The 19,319-nt window shown below is 48.7% G+C and overlaps 1 protein-coding gene across 1 annotated transcript in view; it reads left to right on the top strand.

The window, feature by feature from the left end:
- The window catches only part of WDPCP (WD repeat containing planar cell polarity effector), a 422,579-nt gene that overhangs the window by 215,468 nt on the left and 187,792 nt on the right, over positions 1–19,319 (top strand). The gene's annotated exons all lie outside the window — the stretch shown is intronic.

Below are 19,319 nucleotides of genomic sequence, written 5' to 3'. Positions count from 1 at the left end.
GCATACCGCACAGAGCTGTCAGCCCTGAGGGGGGAGGTGGAAAGAGTGGACACTCAGAACCAAATACAGGCAGCTAAAATACAGAATATAGAAGACACCACTCAGGCACAAGGGGCCATTTTGGATCAACACTTCTGCCAAATACAATATATGGTGGAAGCAATGGACGATGCTGAAAACAGGGGCCGGAGAAACAATTTAAGGGTCCGGGGTTTACCAGAGTCTGTTGAACCTAAGGATCTCCAGAGAGCCCTCCAAGTGATGTTTAATGAGATCCTGGGTGAACCATCAAGCCAACCCCTGGAGCTAGACAGAGTGCATAGAGCGCTTGGCCCTAGACCTACACAGAATGACAGACCACGAGATGTGATTTGCAGGGTCCACCGTTATGTCCTTAAAGAGGCCATCCTGTTTAAGCTGCGCAGTGGAGTTTCACCAGCATACGAGGGGAGCCAAGTCCAGATTCTGCAGGACTTATCCCGTTTCACTTTACAAAGAAGGAGAGCACTGAAACCTCTCCTGGACATGCTCCGTTCGTATGAGTTTCAATACAGCTGGGGATTTCCCTTCCGCCTGCAGGTCCGACATGCGGGAAGAATGCATGTTCTTAGGAACCCGACTGATATGCCATCGTTTGCTGCAGCCCTGGACATTCCATTGGTGCCTATAGAGGAATGGCCGGTGTTTCCAATGGGGGTTTGGGGTGCTGCCCCAGATGGTGATCGGATGCGTGGCCCTCGAAGAGGAAGACCAGTCTGATGTTTAAGGAGTTATTGGTTCATAAACAAAAATTCATTGGGTTGTTTCTCAATAGAATGTACCTCCCAGTTTTGCTATAATTTTTTTGCCAGGGGGATTAAGTCTTTCTGATTATGAGGGGGGGGTTCCCTCCCGCCTTCCTGGAAGAGGGGGCGGGGGGGCACCCCCTGACGGTGTATAGCACAATATTCTCTCTAGACCTTGTGTCCTCACATTATATAGGGCTCTGGCTGACAAACTAAGTTGAATAATTGCTTATTGTTAGTCCGGGGCAGGTGGCTCCTTTGTAGAAAGTTCCCTCCCTGATTGGGATAACACGCCATAAAGGAGTGGCGTAGTCTCACCATCCCTAGGTTAGACAGTTTGGTATTCTCTTATACCTATACAGTTACTTTTAGTCTTTTTAGACCCGACGTTAGGGTCTTGCTGTAACCTTGCAGGCGGGAGGCACTCTGACCTCCTTGCCTTTGGTTTCTACTGCTTTGTTGGTAGTTTCTTTTGTATTCTCGACCTTCTTACCTCTTCTCTTTTATTTCCTCTTCTTTTTCCCTGCTCTTCCTATCCTACTTGCCTGCACATCTCTCTCTCTCTCCCTAATCCCCGAACCTATCCCTAGAGTCCCCACCGTTCCTCCGCATTGAAATGACGCAGATTAATTGGGGTTCACTAAATGTGAGGGGACTTAATGTCCCGCAAAAACGCTCCCAGATATTTTTTGACATGCACAAAAAAAGAGTCCATATACTATTGATCCAAGAAACACATTTTAAAACGGTCCACCTCCCCATCTTTAGAGACAGATATTACACTAACTGGGTCCACAGTTCCAACCCAGAGTCAAAATCCAAGGGAGTGTCCATAGGCATCCATAAGTCCCTAGTGCACACAGTTCTAGATACACGGGTGGACACGGAGGGAAGATTTATATTCCTGAAAATTAATGTTAACTCATCCATCTTTACCATTGTCAATTGGTATCTACCGAATAGAGATCCGGCGACGACCTGCTCCTCTCTCCTGTCATCACTGGATGAATTCGCAGAAGGGACCGTGATCGTGGGCGGTGATTTAAACTTCACTTTGGACCCTAAGGTAGACACAACGTCGGGACATAACTTTCTCTCAATAAGGAAACTAACGAAGGTTAAACGTTGTATACAGGAACTCAGATTAGTGGATGTATGGAGAACACTACACCCAGTAGACCGTGACTACACATATTTTTCCCCGGCTCACTCTTCATACAGCCGCATAGACCTATTCCTTGTAAGTCAGAAGGCCCTGACATGGCAGATACAGGCCTCTATAGGCAGTATCTCTTGGTCAGATCATGCCCCCATATTTTTGAGCCTCACTATGCCGGATGGGCCTGGGAGGCCGTGGTCTTGGCGGTTGAATGATAGTCTGCTGAGGGACCAGGGATGCTTGAAAGACCTGCAGAACACAATAGATGAATTCTTGGAGATACACTCAGGAGACACTACTACCCTACCTGTTCAATGGGAGACACTAAAGTGTGTGTTGAGAGGGATTCTGATCAAACATGGGGCTAGGATTAAGAGGGAGAGAGCCCAAACCATTCTGTCTCTACTTCAGAATATTTCAGACCTAGAGAAGATCCATAAGCAGACATTATCCCCGGTGACACTGACAGAGCTAGTTAAAAACAGAGAGGAACTTAAATCCATTCTGGACCGACAATACGAGCGCCACAGGAATAGACTAAAAAGATTTATGTATGAATATGCGGACAAATGTGGCAGACCACTAGCTAGGTTATTACATCCGAGGGGGGACCCCAGTCACATCCCTACGATCAAAAAATCGGACGGCCTTTTGACTCAGAACCCAATCCACATAGCGGAGCAGTTTCAAAAATATTATAGTGACCTTTACAACATAAGGGGCAAATTTGGGGATATGCCACAAGAAGCTTTGGAGACTAAAATAAATGATTACATACTTAAAACAGCCCTGCCGACTATACCCAATACTGAGGTTGAAAACCTAGAAGCAGACTTTACAGAGACAGAAGTGGCATCTATTATCAGGGATTCTCCTTCAGGCAAAAGCCCAGGTCCGGACGGGTTTACCCCCAAGTTCTATAAAATTTTTCAGACTCAGTTATCCCCGTTCATGACCAAAGTATTTAACTCCATATCTGAAAACTCCCAGTGGGTAGCACAGTCTCTTGAAGCACACATATGTGTTATCCCCAAACCGGGAAAGGACCACTTGCTGGTTACAAATTACAGACCCATCTCACTGATTAATTTAGATTTGAAATTTTTCTCTAAAGCACTTGCCAACAGACTTGCCCTGTCCCTGCCTGGGATAATACATACAGACCAGGTGGGATTTGTAAAAGGCCGGGAGGCACGGGACAACACCAACAAATTGTTCCTCCTGATGGCTCGGTCGAGGGCTCAGTCTCTCCCCATGTGTTTACTTTCAGTGGACGCGGAGAAGGCCTTCGACCGGGTCAGTTGGAGCTTTATGATGGCAGCCTTGAGACAGGTGGGTTTGGGTCAGAAATTTTTGGGTAGAATTGCGTCCCTGTATACGAGACCCTCAGCAAAAGTCAGGACAAATGGGTTTCTATCATCATCCTTTCTGGTCCACAATGGAACGAGACAGGGATGTCCACTGTCGCCCCTCTTATACGTCATAGTCATGGAGCACCTTGCGGTCGCCCTGAGAAACAACACAAGCATCCACGGGATAGAGGCGGGGGGGGAGAGCCGTAAGCTGGCTCTATTCGCGGATGACCTTCTCATGTTCATTTCCCAACCACACATATCCTTCCCGTCCTTGCTTAAGGAGTTCGAACAGTTTGGCAACTTAAGCAACTTCAAAGTAAATTTTTCCAAATCAGAGGCCATGAACGTGACTTTATCGGCAGAAGACCTTGCGAGAGTATCACAAAACTTCCCTTTTAAGTGGCAACCGTCAGTTTTAAAATATCTGGGAGTTATGGTACCTAGGGATCCAGCAAAAATTGTACATCAATTTTTTCCCCTTATTAGAAAGGACAATCAGGGACTTAAAGAAATATGACAAAAAGAGATTGACGTGGTTTGGGCGTATAAACGCGATAAAAATGGATGTGTTACCGAGGTTCCTGTTCCTGTTTCAGACAATACCCATACAGCTACCGCTAAGTTACTTCTCCAAGATCCGGACAGCCTTGTCTGGGTTTGTCTGGGGGAACAGGAGACCCCGAACAGGAATTAAAACTCTGACCAGACACAAAAGTGACGGGGGGGCGGGGCTCCCAAATTTTCAGTTATATTACAAGGCAGCTATCCTAACGAGATTACTGGACTGGCATTTTCATGGTAATTCGAAACAATGGGTGGTGATTGAACAGGATGTACTGGGAACTCCCTTACATTTACTTCCATGGTTAGAGAAAGAAAGTAGGATCCAGATAGCGAAAGGAATGGAGTTCACGCGGACAGCGATGGGGATGTGGGATGGAGAGATAAAAAAGGGATCTCTCTCTCAGGAGCAGGGCCCACTTACCCCCGTATTCGGTAATAAGAAGTTCCCCCCAGGACTCCACTCCCATAGATTCGGGGGATTTACTCGGGCGGATGATACCCGTTTTTGTCACGTGCTCCAGGGACACACCCTACCAACTTATACTTCCATGCAGGCCACAGGGAGAGAGATTTCCTGGATGGAATATATGCAGTTGAAATCTTTCCTCTCGTACCAGGACAGGGAGAGAAGGATGAGGACACCCCCTACTCCTTTTGAGAAAATATTTTTACAGGGGTCATCACCTGGACATGGCATCTCACTCATCTATAAAATGCTGAACCAGAGAAATAGGGTGGATAAACCTCACTTTGTCTGTAGGTGGGGAGAGGAACTGGGAGAGGATATTGCAGAGGACGATTGGAGCAGAGCGTACCTGTGGACCCACAAGCTTTCCTTGGCGTGCGCCGCTCAAGAGAAAAGTTATAAAATTCTCACAAGGTGGTACCATTACCCGACTAAATTACATGCTATATTTCCCTCTGTGTCTGATGTGTGCTGGAGGTGTGGCACAGACACAGGTACAATGCTACACATATGGTGGAGCTGTACTAAGCTGCAACCCTTTTGGGACTCAGTGTTCTACCTGTACAAAAAGATGAGCGGAGGTGAAATAGAAAAATCCCCCCAGGTTGCCCTTCTTTCTATGCTCCCAGGAGCTATTAAAACACAAAAAAGGGACATGTTGCGATTTTGCCTGGCGGCTGCCCGTATGATTATCCCACGATTTTGGAAACAGACTAGATGCCCTACGGTGCTGGATTGGTTGGAGGAGATGACAAACCTCCAGAGAATGGAGGAGCTGACAGCAGAACTAAATGGGAACACAGAAAAATTTACTACAGTTTGGAGACCATGGATTATGTTCATGGAGTCCCCAGAGTTTGTGGAGAGTTTGGCGAGCTTTTTGAGCTGAGAAACGGTGGGGAGTCTCATTCCTTCCCCCCCCTTTTTTCTTTGCTTTTCTTGCTTCCCCCCCCCCCTTTTCTCTAATTTCCTCTTCTTTATGCTTATATCTTTCCTCTTCTTTCTTTCTTTTCTGAACATTAATCTGCATTTTTCTAGTTTCATTTTTTATATGAAAAGATTTATCAATAATTCATAAGACAATAGACATACAAGGAGAATGAGTATATTAGGATACGGGAAGTCAAAAGAAGTAAAATTCTGACCTATAATTTACAAGTGGTTGTATGGTAATAGCACAAAGATAATTTGAAGAATTCCAAGAAATTTAGTAATGTAACAATTTCTGGATGTTATCCCGGCATTGAGAAAATGATGCTTATGTATTGTAATTGCACAAATGATATGTTTGTATGTTGACAACAGTTTCATCAATAAAACAGATTTGAAATAAATTTACTGATTTTAGCAGACAAAAATTGACATTAAAGGCCCCTTTACACACCGAGACTTTCTAGCGATCCCACCAGCGATCCCGACCTGGCCGGGATCGCTGGAAAGTCTCTAAACAGTCACTGGTGAGCTGTCAAACAGGCAGATCTGGACAACGACGCAGCAGCGTTTAGAGACTTTCCAGCGATCCTGGACCTGCAGAACGACCTCGCTGGTAGGGAACGCTATAGCACGCCTACGGGTAGTCGCTAACGATGTCGTTGTAACGGTGTCAAACACACCGATGCATGCTGCGCAGCGGGAAACAAAGGACCAAAGAATGGTCCTGAAACATTTGTAGCGATCAGCGACCTCACAGCGGGGGCCAGGTCGCTGATGCGTGTCACACACTGCAATGTCGCTGGGGAGGTCGCTATTACGTCACAAAACCGGTGACGTTACAGCGATATCGCTAGCGATGTTGCAGTGTGTAAAGGGGCCTTAAATGATTTTTCCTAGCATCTGTATCTAAAAGGATGTCAAGTAACTGAAATAGACTATAAGAGATTATATATTTTTGTTGTTAAAAGGGGTTGTCCATGTAGAAAATATTGACCTAACCTCTGGGGTCTGATACCCGGCAGCCAGATGTAAACATTGTATGGAAGTGGAACAGCCCGGCTCCATGCAATGTGTAGGGCCGATGTTAACGACTATTCATTGCCCGATCATCCACTTTAATTTGATATGTTTAATCTAACCAATTATTTTCCTAAATTAGAGTTACACAATTACAAATCATTCTTTAAAATGATTTGATTGCATTTACACTTCAAGATTATCGAGAGTGAGCATTCCTGGGAACACTTGTTTCACTGTAATCCTTCAATGTAAGCAAACTCTATATAATATATGAGTTTCCCTTATTTGTATTGAATTACTGAAATGAATTAACTTTTTGATGATATTCTAATTTAAGGCCGCTTTACACGCTTTTGACATCGCTCAAGCGATCTCGTTGGGGTCACGGAATTTGTGACGCACATCCGGTCGCTTTAGCGATGTCTTTGCGTGTGACAGCTATGAGCGATTTTGAATCATCGCAAAAACGGTCAAAATCGCTCATCGGTGACATGCCCCTTTAGTTTCGAATATCGCTGCTGCTCGTTGTACGAAGTAGTTCGTCGCTCCTGCGGCAGCACACATAGCTATGTGTGACACCGCAGGAACGAGGAACCTCACCTTACCGGCGGCCGCCCGCAATGAGAAAGGAAGGAGGTGGGCGGGATGTTACGTCCCGCTCATCTCCGCCACTCCGCTTCTATTGGGCGGCGGTTCAGTGACGTCGCTGCGACGCTGAACAAACCGCCCCCTTAGAAAGGAGGCGGTTCGCCGGTCACAGCGACGTCGCTAGGCAGGTAAGTAATGTGACTGGTCAGCGCAATGTTGTGCGCCACAGGCAGCGATTTGCCCGTATCGCACAACCGATGGGGGCGGGTACGCACGCTGGCGATATCGGTCACAATATCGCAGCGTGTAAAGCGGCCTTTAAAGGGATTGAACTTGTAACTCTGGTTTAACGGAATAAAAATTCAAAGTTTAAAAATTGGAACGTTTTAAACATTTTCTTCAAATTTCCAATTTTTTTCACAAATAAACGAAAAATATATCATCCTAAATTTACCACTAACATGAAGTATAATATGTAATGAAAAACAAAAAACAATTTCAGAAAGTGACAGACTTCTAAAATTTCGGCTCCATCGCTAAGTGGTTAAATCTAATTTGCATAATAATGTGGGATGGGGTGTATACAGTGCTCACAAGTTAGAAACACGTAATTATGTCTAACATGATTTCCTATTCCGGGCCAATCTGTAATATACCACCGCTGTAATTTTATGTAATTCTACCTCACTTTGTTTCTTCTACACCTGCTCTTTGTGTATTATTTAATGAGGGAGATGTTAAAATATCATTGCGATGAGAAGGAAATACAACAGTTTAATTATCTCTAATTAGTATTAATGAAAAGAACAGAATAAGATTGGTGCAAATAACCGCTGTTATCTTTACCGCTGTTTTTTTCTTATCAAAAAGCTGTGGTTAATTGCTTAATAATAACTTGTATCTAAAATGAGTCTCACTCAGAAAGATAATGTTTACAGGTCATCAAAATGCCGTCCAGAAGTTCCTAATTAATTGTGGTTCATTTTTATTATTTTTTTCTTTTTTTTTTCCTTATAAAACTAAAACTAGATGTCAAGTATCTAGAAGAGAAGTCCTTGCTTAGCCATGTACATGGTGGTTATGGAGAACACAGGGAACCCAATCCAAATCTTTGCAAAATAAGCTTTAGGCGGGCTTTGCACGTTGCGACATCGCAAGCCGATGCTGCGATGTCGCACGCAATAGTCCCCGCCCCCGTCGCAGGTACGATATCTTGTGATAGCTGGCGTAGCGAACATTATCGCTACGCCAGCTTCACATGCACTCACCGGCCACGCGACCGTCGCTCTGGCTGGCGACCCGCCTCCTTATTAAGGGGGCGGGTCATGCGGCGTCATAGCGACGTCACACAGCAGGCCGCCAATAGCGGCGGAGGGGCGGAGATGAGCAGGAGGTAAACATCCCGCCCACCTCCTTCCTTCCGTATAGCCGCCGGCGGCAGGTAAGGAGATGTTCCTCGCTCCTGCGGCTTTACACACAGCGATGTGTGCTGCCGCAGGAACGAGGAACAACATCGTACCTGTCGCGGCACCGGCATTATGGAAATGTCGGTGAATGCAACGATGATACGATAACGAAGTTTTTGCGCTCGTTCATCGTATCATCTAGCATTTACACAGTACGATGTCGAAAGTGACGTCGGATGTGCGTCACTTTCGATTTGACCCCACCGACATCGCACGTGCGATGTCGCAACGTGCAAAGCCGCCCTTAGTCTATCACACCAATTATATAGCTTTGTAATAAAGAAGGTACTGGCAAAGATCTAACATTATGATATGCTGCCTTAAAGGAGTTGTTCACTTCTAGGAAAACCTTTCTCATTACACATTTCCCCCGGGTAAAATAAAAAAGCCTATACTCATCTCCCGTACCGGCGCAGTTTCAGCTGTACTAGGGCTTACGCGACGTTCTAACGTTACGCGAGCAATCAGCTATGGTTTTTGTCTACCCGCATTCATACCAAACGAGTTAATCAACAGGGTGTGAGCGTTGCGGCGGTGCTCACTTCATGTTAATTGCTTCTTTGGTCCGAAGGCGGGTAGACAGAAGCCAGAGCTGAATGGACGAGGGGATCGCGTGACTCCACAAATTCATGTGAGCCCCCGCAAGGCGAGCTGCTGCAGCCCCTGGAACGGCGCTGGTACGGAAAGTGAGTATGGGATTTTTATTTTACCTTGGGAAAATGGGCAACCCTTTTTAAGATGCATGAGATTTATTCACTCACATTTTGAGACACATGCCTGTTTTAGGCCCCCTACAATGTCACATTCCTTGCATCTTGGATCCACAGCGACAATCCACACTAAATCCTGCTGTTGTAGGTGCTGTTTTCTCACCCGCTGTGGCATTATTGTGACTCCATCGACTGGTCTCCTGCCGGTCTCTGTAGAGCTCAGCCTCCTGCAATGATATTTCGTCCCATGTGACAGCGACACCCTGTCTTATTTTGGTCTTGTAGATTATGCTGAGAATTTGTGGATGATCCTCAGCGAAATCTGAAACGATTCGGATTTGTATCAGAAATTGGTTTACTCATTAAAGTCGAGGGAAAAAATCCATAACAAGTCCTGGACCTATTCACGAAAAAAATTTACATATTATGCCACCAGATATCACTTTGTGGGGAAATTGCCTTTTCTTAAAATCTCATCCACTTTGCAGCTATCGTAATGCACCGCAGATTTTAAGCCTGAAAATCCTCATGGAAAATCTGCAGCATTTTTGTCTTCTGTGACTTTGCTCTAAGATGAGGACTAAAAAAAAATAAAAAATGAGCGCACACACAGAATAGACCTGTGATATACAGTGGAACCTTGGATTACGAGCATCGTTCCGGGAGTGCGCTCTTAAACCAAGTTACTCTTGTATCAAAGTGAATTTTCCCATAGGAAATAATTGAAACGCAGAAAATTTGTTCCACAGCCCAAAAATATCACCTTTATTTATACAAATGTATTACAGTAATACAAACTAATGTCCTGTATTCATATAAAATTATTACAGTACACTAATAAAAAACAAATTAAACTGCACATTAGCTTACAAAGGAATTGTTGGTGTGCGGGAGGTTCGCTATAGAGAGAAAAAAATGATGCATAAATATGACAACCTTTATTTTAGTACAACACACAAAAAACATACCCCAAATCTTGGGCACAACTAAGCCAAATATGGGGTAGGAATCCTGGCCAGGCAATTAGATTACAGTACAAGCAATGTGCTGCACTGGTTAGCAGAAAGAAATTACAGTACTGTTTCCACAAACGCAAATTGATAGACATGCTATATAGTATATACTGTACTGTATAATGGTATACTGTATACAGTACATATATACAGAAAGTTACCTCCAGAGCGGGTCAGAGCGCGGTACAAGGACGGAATCGGAAGTGTGCACGGTGAGTATTTGCTCTAATTGCAAATCATTGGTCTTAAACCAAGTTACAAATTTTTAGAAAGCTTTGCTTGTGTTGCAAAACGCTCTCAAACCAAGTTACTCTTAATCCAAGCTTCCACTGTATAAAGAAAGTACCATATTTTAAAAACTATACATTTTTAAAAGGCTAAAAAAAATTGCTTTTTCTAATGCAAAGCTGTAAAGGCCGTTTTATACGCTGCAACATCGCTAGCGATGTCGCTAGTGATCGCACCCACCCCCGTCGTGTGTGCGTTACGGGCAAATTGCTGCCCGTGGCGAACAATATCGCTAGTACGCGTCACACCCACATACCTTCCTAACGACGTCGCTGTGGCCGGCGAATAAACTCTTTTTTAAGGGGGCGGTTCGTGCGGCGTCACAGCGACGTTACACAGCAGGCCACCAATAGAAGCGGAGGGGCGGAGAGCAGCCGCATTAGCATCACTCCCACTTAGTTTCCGGAGGACGCAGGAACGCTGTTGTTCGTCATTCCTGGGTGTCACACGTAGCGATGTGTGCTGCCTCAGGAACGATGAACAACCTGCGTCCAAAATGAGCAACGATATTTGGGAAAGGAACGACGTGTGAACAATCAACGATTTTTGCCGTTTTTCGGATTGTTAGCGGTCACTCGTAGGTGTCACACGCAACGACGTCGCTAACGAGGCCGGATGTGCGTCACGAATTCCGTGACCCCAGCGATATCTCGTTAGCGATGCTGTTGCGTGTAACGGGGCCTTTAGTCACTGAAATTGTTCAATGATATATTGGGGTTTTTTTGTTTTTTTTTTTAGATAAAAGTCATCACATTATGTGCTATACAATGTTTAACAGCTTGGGCAGGTGGGCTCAACAATTACAGGGCTTCTTATACTTCTATAGGACCATCACTTCTTTCTTTGTGTGATATCTTTCTGATTGTGAGACATATACATATTTCACAATAGTAATGTAAGAATTTAACACTGCCGGATAATGGGTGAGAGCAAAAAGTCACAAAGGGTGCTAATTGCTAATGGCACTTACAAAATATTTTTTTTTTTTGTGTGTGATCAAAGGCATTTTCATTTATTTTTAAGGATAGCAATTAATATGATACTCATATGATTTTCAATATTCTTATCTTTGTTATCAAATGCCAACTTGTCAATTCATTCCACTTAACTGTCTTTCTCTGAGCTTAAGGCTTGTAATTTTTTCATAGAGCAGAATATCTGTGACTTCACAAAAAGTGTATTCTTAATATAACTACAAAAATACATACAGCTGCACTCTAAAATGCTAACAATGAATAAGGGAACTCTGGTAATTCACTACTGCTATAGGAATATTTGAAAAAGGAGATATTTAGCTTATATATTGGCCAATGCATGTGAACCTGGTAATCAGCGACAAGGTATATCTCAATATACCGGGACACTAAAGGGGGCTTTACACGCTGCGACATCGCTAATGCGGAGTCGTTGGGGTCACGGAATTTGTGACGCACATCCGGCCGCATTAGCGATGTTGCTGCGTGTGACACCGATGAGCGATTTTGCATCGTTGCAAAAACGTGCAAAATCGCTCATCGGTGATATGGGGGTCCATTCTCGATTATCGTTACTGCAGCAGTAACGATGTAGTTCGTCGCTCCTGCGGCAGCACACATCGGTATGTGATGCCGCAGGAATGAGGAAGCTCTCCTTACCTGCCTCCCGGCCGCTATGCGGAAGGAAGGAGGTGGGCGGGATGTTACGTCCTGCTCATCTCTGCCCCCCCACTGCTATTGGGCGGCCGCTCCGCGACGTCGCTGTGACGCCGCACGGACCGCCCCCTTAGAAAGGAGGCGGTTCGCCGGTCACAGCGACGTCGCCGGGCAGGTAAGTATGTGTGACGGGTCTGGGCGATGTTGTGCGGCACGGGCAGCGATTTGCCCGTGTCGCGCAACAGATGGGGGCGGGTACCCACACTAGCGATATCGGGACCGATATCGCAGTGTGTAAAGTAGCCTTTAGGCTATGTGCGCACGTTGCATAATTACATGCAGTTACGCTGCGCTTTGTAGCGCAGCGTAACTGCATGCGTCCTGCGTCCCCTGCATAATCTATGGAGATTGTGCAGGGGCCGTGCGCACGTGGCGTTTTAGAGCGCAGCGCTTCGGCTGCTGCCAGAAGCGCGCGTTCTAAGAAGTAACATGTCACTTCTTCCGTGTGCTTTGCCGGCAGCCCCTGCACTGTCTATGGCAGGAACTGCAGGCAGAGCGCATGGAATCGGCTTTTTTTTTTTTCACTACGGACATTTTCTGCAGCGATTTGAAGCGCACGTGTGCTCTTCAGATCGCTGCAGAAAATTCTGCAGTGACTGTACGCAACGTGCGCACATAGCCTTACTCATATGCCTCTATCTGGTTTAAAAACTTACATGGGCACACATGGCCAATACATTACATTGTTAGCATTTTAGAGTGCAGCTGTATATGTTTTTTAGTTATATTGTGTTTTCAGCTAGAACCTGTTCACACCTTTTGGATGTGCAGGTCAGTCTTTTTGATATATTTGTAGTGCATTTCTTTCTGATTGAGCACTGCACCCTTTAACCAGGCTGTGTTTATTCTGTTTTATAGCTGGATCCTAGCTGCCCAGAGATGTAGGTTTTTAACCCAGATAGAGGTATTTGAGTGAGGGTCCCTGTATTTTGAGATATACCTTGTCGCTGGTTACTGGGCTCACATGCATTGACCAATACATAAGCTAAATCTCTCTTTTTTTCTCAAATATTCCTATAGCAGTATTGCAATACCAGGGTTCTCTTGTTCATTGTTAGCATTTTAGGCTACTTTCACACATCCGGATTTTTGCTCTGCGGCACAATACGGCGCTCTGCAGAAAAACCGCAACCGGCTTTTGTAACGCCGGTTGCGTTTTTTTTTTGCATAGACTTACATTAGTGCCGTATTGTGCCGCAGGGGCTTGCGTTCGGTCTGGTTTTTGCCGAATGCGGCAGATTTAGCCGATGCCGCGGCCGGATCGAACGTTCCCTGCAACGTTTTTTGCTCCGGCAAAAAACACCGCATCGCGCCGCATCCGGCCGCTGCGGCGCATTTTTCAATGCATACCTATGTGTTACGAGGGGGACCCGGGGAAGCGTGCCAAGATGGGGAATGGACAGCTTCCGCCGGTCAAGGTCCACTGTGCGGTGTAAGGGACCGCTGCTATGGTGGGTGAAGAGTGAGCGGGTTGCTGCTAGCGATCGTCTGGAATGTCACAGACGATCTATGTACACCGGTCTGCCCTAACCCGTGTGGGTTGTATGGCAGGGATCACACGGCTCGGTGTACCTGTTGCACGGGGAAGCACAGAGGTGCCCACGCACGAGTGCCAGTGGAAGTCACGAGAATATGGCACGAGGGTAGCACAGAGGTGCCCACGCACGTGTGCTTTCAATAACCAGGTGAGTCCAGTGGAGACTCTAGGAGCTCACCTGGGACAGGAACACGGCCTGTAGAAGGAGCTACTGCCGGAGCAGCAAGGCAGGGACACGGCCTGCAAACCAGGTGCTGCCTAAGCAGCAAGGGCCAAGCCCACAGAGGAAGATAATGCCTGAGCAGTGGCGTGGCAGCACGCTGCCAGACATCCAAACATAGAAGGACGGTCGCGCGCCGCCATGATGGCTGGAGGAGCTTTTAAGGAGGTGTAGCTCCAGCCAAGGGCGGGCGCGAGGCGGCGATGACGGACTTGACCCAATCAGGATCCACGACATCCCAGCCTGGCCAGTCAGGATTCAACACGTCACCAGCCTTGTCATCAAGCCGTGTGACGTCAGTGGGCGAATCAGGATCCACCAAGCATAGCACATGCTCACCCTCCTGCCTCTGGGAAATAGAGGCGGGATCCTCGGTCTCACAATGTGTAGAGATAACGGGAGTCTCACTGCTTCCCTGAGCAGCAAACCTCTGCACATTGCGCAACCTCACAGACCTTCGAGGCTGCTGAGCAGGAGGAGCTGCGGCAGGAAAGGAATGGGAGACCGCCTCATTTCTTGCAACAGGAGTACCACTAGGTGTCACCCTTGTGCTGCCTCTCTGAGGAGGTTTCTCCTGCACTCTGCGCAGTCTGGCAGACCTTCGGCGCTGCTAAGCGGGAGCACTCGTGGCAGGCAAGGAGACTGTCTCATTCCTTGCCACAGGAGAGCCACGAGGTGTAACATTACCCCCCCGTCTAGGCCCCCCCCCTGCCCATGCTCGAAGGCCGCTATCAAACCCGGGGCGTGGATATGATCCTCCAATTCCCAGGATCTATGCTCCGGACCACGGCCGACCCACTCCACAAGGTAGTACCTCCTGCCCCGTATAACTTTTGTCTCCACAAGCTTCGCCACCTCAGCGTCGTCGGGCAGGGGGTCAGTTTGAGGCGTCAGGGACCCCGAGAACTTATTAAGTCGTACGGGTTTCAGGAGGGACACGTGAAAGGTGTTGGCTATAGCCCAGCGTGGAGGGAGCTGGAGTCGGTATGCCACCGGGTTCACCTGCTCCAACACTTTAAACGGACCCAGGTACCTAGGGGCGAACTTGGCTGCCTGTACCCGTAGGTTAACATTCTTAGAGGACAGCCACACTAGGTCACCAGGGGCGAAGGATGGTGCAGGGCGGCGGCGCTCATCAGCCGTTGTCACCATCCGGTCTTTAGCCCTCTTAAGGGCCTCTTGGGTGTTATCCCAGATCTCCCGGGCCTCGGTCGCCCAATCCTCCACTCTAGGATCGGGTGACGTTATGGGCATAGGAACCGGGATTCTGGGATGTTGTCCGTTATTGAGCAGGAATGGAGTCTGACCAGAGGATTCATGGACCGAATTATTAATGGCAAATTCGGCCCAAGGAAGGAGGTTAGCCCAGTTGTCGTGGTGCACGGAGATAAAATGGCGGAGGTAAGTTACCAAGGTCTGATTGGTCCTCTCTACCAGTCCATTGGTTTCGGGATGGTATGCGGAGGAGATGTTCAGCTCTATCTGCAGGAGCTTACAGAGCTCTCTCCAGAAGCGAGACGCGAACTGGGGACCCCGGTCGCTCACCACCTTGTCAGGCATGCCATGCAGCCTAAATACATGCCTAATGAATAAGGTGGCGAGAGCACGTGACGTCGGGAGTCGTGGGAGAGGCACCAAGTGGACCATTTTAGAGAAGTGATCCGTGATGACCCATACGACCTTGTGACCTGCTGACTTGGGCAGATCTCCCAGGAAGTCCATTCCCACCACTTCCCAGGGACGATCCGGCACTGGCAGTGGGTGAAGAAGACCTGCCGGTCTCTGCCGGGACGGCTTATTCCGTGCACACGACATACAGGCTCCCACATACTCCTGTATGTCCTGGGGTAGTCTCGGCCACCAATAGTGCCTAGTCACAAGGTCTCTGGTCCTTTTGACCCCAAAGTGACCCCCGACCTTGGAGGCATGGGCCCACGATAGCACCTCATTCCGTAGTTCAGGGGGAACGAGGGTCTTGCCAGGTGGCACCTGGTCCAAAGAAGTGGGAGTGACCATCCTCAAGCTGTCCGGGGGTAGTATAAGACGAGGCTCCTCCTCGTCCTCCTCCAACACAACCATACAACGTGACAAGGCATCGGCCCGTACGTTCTTCTCACCGGCCAGGTGGCGGATAATAAAGCGGAACCGGGAGAAGAACAAGGACCAACGGGCCTGCCTTGGGTTCAGGCGTTGTGCTGTCTGGAGGTATGTGAGATTTTTATGGTCGGAAAATACTTCAAATGGATGCTTCGCACCCTCCAGGAGATGCCGCCATTCCTGGAATGCTAGTTTCATCGCCAGTAACTCCCTATCCCCTATGGAGTAGTTCCTCTCGGCCGGAGAAAAGGTTTTGGAGAAAAAGAAACATGGATGCTTCCTTCCTCGTTCGTCTTTCTGGTACAGGACTGCACCAGCACCAACCGAAGAGGCGTCTACCTCTAGTAGAAAGGGTTTGGAGATGTCTGGACGATGAAGGATGGGAGCTCTGGAGAAGTAAGTTTTGAGAGTGTGAAATGCCTCTACCGTTTCCCGTGTCCATGCTTTGGGATTAGCGCCCTTGCGGGTAAGAGCAATGATGGGTGCTGCCACCGTCGAGAAGTTGGGAATGAACTGGCGATAATAATTGATAAACCCCAAGAATCGCTGGATCGCTTTCAGCGAGCGGGGCTCAGGCCATTTCATCACTGTCTCCAACTTCCCCGGATCCATTGCTAACCCCTGACTGGACACGATATACCCCAGGAACGGCAAGGATTCACGTTCAAAAACGCACTTTTCTAGCTTAGCATATAACGAATGAGTGCGGAGCCTCTTAAGTACTCGGATGACATCCCTCCGATGGGTGGCAAGATCGGGGGAGAAGATAAGGATATCATCCAGGTATGCAACCACGGAAAGATACAAATCCCGGAAAACATCATTCACAAAGTCTTGAAATACGGCGGGGGCATTGCAGAGTCCGAAGGGCATTACGAGATACTCGTAGTGACCGTCCCTGGTGTTGAAGGCGGTCTTCCACTCATCGCCCTCTCGGACTCGCACTAGATTATACGCCCCGCGTAGATCCAGCTTCGTGAAGATCTTTGCCCCGCGGAATCGATCAAATAACTCCGTAATGAGGGGCAAAGGGTATTTGTTTTTGATCGTGATTGCATTTAATCCCCTGTAATCGATACAGGGGCGTAGATCCCCTTCCTTCTTTTGCACGAAGAAGAACCCCGCACCGGCCGGTGAAATAGACTTGCGAATGAACCCTTTTGCCAGGCTGTCCTGAATATATTTGGACATAGCCTCCGTCTCTGGAGCAGAGAGGGGATACACTCTGCCCCTAGGGGGCTCGGAGCCTGGCTTCAGGTCTATTCGGCAATCGTATGGCCGGTGGGGAGGAAGGGTATCTGCGGCCCTCTTGGAGAAGACGTCCCTGTAGGCCTCATAAGGTGTCGGTAAACCTGGCTCCCCTGTATTCCCTGAGGACCCAACCGACCTAATGGTAGCGGGTGGTTCGGTAGTCACGAGGTGCTCCCTACAGGATCCTGCCCATGATGAGATCTCCCCTGTTGCCCAGTTGAGTATAGGAGCATGCTGTCTCAACCAGGGGAGGCCCAGTAGGATCTCATCCGTCCCCCCTGGAAGCACCAGGAAGGACACCTGCTCATGGTGTCCTGGTGATACTTCCATCCTGAGAGGGATGGTGATCTGGGTGATGGGATCGACTAGTAGGGACCCGTTGACTACCCGAACCCTGAGTGGCTTGGGCAAGAGAACCAGGGGAACTGAGTATCGGGTTGCCAGGGAGGTCGAAATGAAATTGCCATCAGCGCCTGAGTCCAGGCAGGCCAGAGCAGAGAAGAGAGTAGTGCCAAACTGCAACTGGGCGCTGATAGTCAACCTAGAGGGAGAAGCAGCGTCTAGGAACCCCCCTCTGATGGAAACTAGACGCTGTCTTTTCCCGACGGTTTGGGACATCGGGTAGCTATGTGTCCCCTCTGCCCACAGGAAAAGCAGATGACACCAGACCGAGAACCTGGGGTAGAGGAGACCGCTTTGGACACCTCCATTGACTCCACGGAGTCGCCTATAGAGCTGGCTGGGAGACCTGTCTGGTGGAAGACGGGAGCCAGACGCTTTTTAGGCCGTGAGGACGTGGGTGCTGAAGAGACCTCGAGCCTCCGCTCCGCCTGGCGGATGTCTATGCGAGAGGCAACCACAATCAAGGACTCTAAAGTAGCAGGCACCTCACGCGTGGCCAGTGCGTCTTTGACGAACCCTGCCAGGCCCTCCCAGAACACAGGGACAAGGACCTTATCGGGCCAGTCCAGCTCTGCGGCAAGTGTCCTAAAGTGTACGGCAAAGTCCCCGACTGAAGCGGACCCTTGCCGAAGTCGTAGGAGGCGCAGCGCGGAGTCGTGGGTGACTTGAGGCCCGAGGAACACCATTCTCATGGCCCCAAGATAAGATGCTAAGTTAGTCACCACCCGATCTCCGCGCTCCCACAACGGCGTAGACCACTTCAGCGCTCTCCCTGTGAGCAGGGACTGGACGAAGGCTACCTTCGCCTTCTCGGTAGCGTAAAGATTCGCGGACAGCTCTAAGTAGGTGGTAACTTGGTTTATAAACCCATGGCACTCGGAGCTGTCCCCGCTAAAGCACTCTGGAAGCGCAAGGCGAGGAGACCTTCCGCCCAATAGCACAGCCTGGGTAGCCGCCTGGGTGGTGACTGTCGTCAGAGCAGTCTTGTCGGAGGAAGACTGCTCCACTGCTGCCAAACGTGATTCCAACTGCTGCACATAACGCAGCAACTGCTGCTGCTCTTCAGCCATAGCCAGACCTTTGGCGCGACCGTAATGTTACGAGGGGGACCCGGGGAAGCGTGCCAAGATGGGGAATGGACAGCTTCCGCCGGTCAAGGTCCACTGTGCGGTGTAAGGGACCGCTGCTATGGTGGGTGAAGAGTGAGCGGGTTGCTGCTAGCGATCGTCTGGAATGTCACAGACGATCTATGTACACCGGTCTGCCCTAACCCGTGTGGGTTGTATGGCAGGGATCACACGGCTCGGTGTACCTGTTGCACGGGGAAGCACAGAGGTGCCCACGCACGTGTGCCAGTGGAAGTCACGAGAATATGGCACGAGGGTAGCACAGAGGTGCCCACGCACGTGTGCTTTCAATAACCAGGTGAGTCCAGTGGAGACTCGAGGAGCTCACCTGGGACAGGAACACGGCCTGTAGAAGGAGCTACTGCCGGAGCAGCAAGGCAGGGACACGGCCTGCAAACCAGGTGCTGCCTAAGCAGCAAGGGCCAAGCCCACAGAGGAAGATAATGCCTGAGCAGTGGCGTGGCAGCACGCTGCCAGACATCCAAACATAGAAGGACGGTCGCGCGCCGCCATGATGGCTGGAGGAGCTTTTAAGGAGGTGTAGCTCCAGCCAAGGGCGGGCGCGAGGCGGAGATGACGGACTTGACCCAATCAGGATCCACGACATCCCAGCCTGGCCAGTCAGGATTCACCACGTCACCAGCCTT

Source organism: Anomaloglossus baeobatrachus, chromosome 3 (assembly GCF_048569485.1).
Source record: "Anomaloglossus baeobatrachus isolate aAnoBae1 chromosome 3, aAnoBae1.hap1, whole genome shotgun sequence".
NCBI lineage: Eukaryota > Metazoa > Chordata > Amphibia > Anura > Aromobatidae > Anomaloglossus > Anomaloglossus baeobatrachus.
This window is presented reverse-complemented; position numbering and strand designations above follow the sequence as displayed.